Raw genomic sequence first — 4,105 nt, 5'->3', positions numbered from 1 at the left:
TATATTTAATATAGTTAAATGAAGGAAAACGAGAAAGGATACCTCGGAGCTAACGGGTATTCTGAGAGATGAAATAACGGACTCTTAGGAATTGTTTAGATTTGCGTGTGATCTAGGAAATATGGTTATTTAAAAAAAAAGTGTTAGTGGAAGTTGACTCCTTTCTTTCTCTAATATTTTATTTTTTAACTACATTGGGTTTCTAAACTACAATTTTATACTCATAGAGGTCTTATGATATTAATTTATTACATTGTAAAAAAACAAACAACTTAAGATTAATTTTAAATGGTTCATGTTAAATAATGGAATATTCTCTAGTGTATTACATTTCTATTAGCATGTATCGTCGGATTTTACATATTCTTTTCTTAATACCAAAATGACCTAACCTAATATGTGAGATCACTAAATAAAAATACAAAATGATCAATTAACATTCATAAAAATTATAAATTAGCACTAAATGAATTAAATCTACGACCATGAATTGAAAACAATCATCTCAGAAAATTTAAAATAGACCTATTTAGATTGCCAAACACAAGTTAAGCTTGAAATACGTTGACACTTTTTTCTCGCTTCCCCATAAAAACTTAATTCATCAACTAATTCATAACGCCAGGGACTCACCGACTTATTCACTTTTCGCTTACTCCGCTAGAAAAACACTCCATCCAGAGCAAAACAATGCTAAAAACCCAATAACCCTCATGAGGCTGATACATAAACAGCCCCCAACACTGACAAAAACTCTATTTGACTAGTGAGAAACAATAATTCAAGCTGCTAAAGCGTTTTCCACAAGGGCTAGTGTAAGCTCATCATTTTTCACTTAAGCGTTGAATGCCCTTTTTTGCCGCGCCCGCCATGTTTTGCGCGGGAGTAGACCAACATTAATAACGCTCCCCTCTCCTTTCCCCGGGAGAGACCTCAAGAAGAAACAAGAGGTGGAGCACCTGTTCTACAATTCCCTCCCCCTCCCCTCCCCCCAGGCTCCCTTTGAATTCTCTATTTTTTAATAGTGAGGTGGTCATGAAAGACTATGATTTTTTATTTAACAGGAATTTGAGTTACCTTAGATTAGTAAATAATAAGTAAAAAAAAAAAAAAAAATGAAGTAAAATAAGAAATGGGGAAGAATCCTTTTGGATTGTCAATGCGAGATGTGCTGATTTTTTCTGAAATACAACTTCTGGAATTAGTCGTTATAATTATTAAAATTTTAATCAATAAATACTTGCAATAATTGTTTTATTATTTTTAATGATGTGGGTTTCCTGTTGTCTTAAGATTTGTTTTCTTGAACGTTTTGATTGATATTTAATAACAAAAAATCTCATTTTATATTTATAAGTTTTCTACTGTCAGATGGTATGTTTTTTGTGTATATTAAACGGTTCTATCTAGAATAAAGACCTTCGCATTATAGGCATTAAATATTAGCACTGCGAGAATACAACAACAAAATATTTTTCGTAATAATTTTATGGAGGATCAACATAAATAAGTAAGAAAAAATAGTTATTTGAATACAATCAGAAGATTGCCATCAGAAAGTAGTGATTCTCTAAATTACCCACAAATAACTCTAATAGTCTATGTTTCACCTCTCAAGCATATCCAAGAAAAAACATCTTATATACCATATATTTGATAACCTTGAAAATCAGAATAACCAATTCTAACAAGAGTGGGAAGGTATAAATTTATTCTTTCAAACTTTCTAGAGTCTTATAAACTTTAAAAGTCTTTTAGGCATATTCGGAAAAGAAAATCAAATATATCCAGAAAAATTTAGCGCGAGATGTGCTCATTACTTTCTGAAGGCAATCTTCCGATGGTATTTAACTATTTTTTTATTCTTTCATTTATTTTAATCCTCCTTAAAATTATTTCGAAAAATATTTTTGTTGTATTGTTGCAATGCTAATATTGAACACCAATAATATGAAGTCCTCAAACTAAGTATAACCTTTTGATATACTGGGACAACATGGAAAATGACAGCAGAAAACGTTCAAATATAAACTGAGATTTTTCGTTGTTAAATATCAGTCAAAATGGTTTTAAAAAAAACTCCTAAGACAGCATCAAACCCACATTATTCAAAATAATAAAACAATTATTGCAAGCATTTATTATAATAAATACTTACTTACAGGAGTTGTATTCAAGAAAATTTATAATTTTAATGTGACAGGGTTGTATAAGAAGAAAGTTAGAAATGGTTAATGGAAAGGAGTATTTTCTGGTGTCATATGCCATGTTTTCCGTGTATATGAAGCGATTTTTATTTGTTTGAGAACTTGAACTATCGTTACAATAAAAAAAAAAATTCGAAAAATTTCGAAACACTTTTACGAAGGATTAATATACATATTTAATTACCATAAAACAGTAAAAAGTCCGAAAAAAAGTATTTCATAAAGCAATGGGTCTCCAAATTACATAAAACCAACTCCAGTAGTCTACGCATCGTCAGAAAATCTTATATAACTTTGATAACCCAGAAAACCAGAATAACCTATTCTAACAAGAGTCAGAAGGGCTAGATTTCGATGTTTTGATATTCTTAGGGTCCACAACAGAATAAAGGTCAAGAGAAAGCTATGTTTGTGTTTTAAGATGCATGGCCTCCTTGACCTCTTTTCCATTTGTTAAAAATTCATATTTAATTAAAATAAATATGTTCATAAAAAAATATTAACATGCTGATTAATATGCTGAGTTAGTATATATTAATAATTTAATACCATCCATTCTAAGTGATTGGAGGTAGGATTCTCTCAAGAGCCAGGGAATCGATTGAGCAATTAATGGAGTGGAAACAGAAAACTTCAATCAACAAACTAAATAATCCGAGCACGATCTCTGTTCATTACAGGGGACCAATCAACAGTAGAGGAGCTAGGTTCATAATGGGCATCTTCGTTAGGTTCAACCTGATCATTTGGAAAGAAAGAAGCACTAAGCTAAGATTTAAAATAAATAAAAATTGTTGATTTTAAAAGTCTACTCGTATTTAAACATATCTGTGGCCTATGGTTCAGTACCAGTCGCTTGTCAGTATATCCTTAAAGGATCCACTAGAGCCATTTTTTTTAACATGATTATTAGTCTTTTTCTTAATTTTATTTATTTATTGCTATTTACATAAAAACACATTAAGTAAATTTGATGTAAGATCAAAGTGGAGTGATACAGGTATGCTAAGAAACTACCTATTGGTAACACTATTCATATTTCTAGAAGATAGACAGAAGGTCTCTAGGCCATCTTCTCATTAGCTTAAATTACGAAGAAGAAGAAGAAATGAAAAAAGTAAATGTGTTCATGAATTATTAAGATTATTGATTTTTTTTTTTTGGACCTGTCAATTTGTGTTTTAAATGATAAGTTATAATACAACTTATTTTGTCATTAAATTATTTCTTTTAACTAACTTTATTTTCTAAATCTATATATTTATTTAATTTTTTCGATTTATTAGTTTCTTTTTACAAATTATATATTTTGTTTGATTTTACAATGATAAAATCTTTCTAATGATAAATTTGTTTAACGGATCGAACGTTGAGAGATGATGAGATCACTGGAAATCGTAGGTGAGTGAAATAGGGAATAAAATTGTCAATTAAATAAAATAAAAACCTTGCGCAGAGGAAATATCGTGACCCATGAAGGTCTACTGAGGTGCGATTATTGCTACTTGAAAACTACCAATCACCTAGACTGCAATACAAACTCCTTAAATACCTACATCATACATACTTTCTCATCATCCGTTCCTTTTGTTACTGTTAGATTATTCCAAGTAAACCATAATGGTTGCTACTCAACCCTCTATTTCCAATCCGCTAGTGTTCCTCAAAATTGTATCCTCGGTTCCATCCTCAACACCGTCTATACAGCTGACATCCCAACAATTCCTAACACTATCCTTACTACGAATGCTGATGACACAGTTAATAATAACCCTTTGATTGCATCCCAAACTCTCCAGTCCCATATCACAAATCTTTCGAAGAATAGTGCCGAAATTGGAGGATAAAAATAAATCCCATCAAATCGCCTTTACTCTTCGTCGTAAACCTGCCGAGTG

The 4,105-nt window shown here is 30.8% G+C and overlaps 1 pseudogene; it reads left to right on the top strand.

Annotated features, from left to right (window-relative positions):
* The first annotated feature begins 3,651 nt into the window (after window positions 1–3,651).
* Window positions 3,652–3,733, top strand: LOC112211200 (U4 spliceosomal RNA; annotated as a pseudogene).
* Window positions 3,734–4,105: the final 372 nt, after the last annotated feature.

This window comes from Halyomorpha halys, unplaced genomic scaffold (assembly GCF_000696795.3).
Source record: "Halyomorpha halys isolate HHAL.00 unplaced genomic scaffold, Hhal_1.1 Scaffold2107.1, whole genome shotgun sequence".
Lineage (NCBI taxonomy): Eukaryota > Metazoa > Arthropoda > Insecta > Hemiptera > Pentatomidae > Halyomorpha > Halyomorpha halys.
This window is presented reverse-complemented; position numbering and strand designations above follow the sequence as displayed.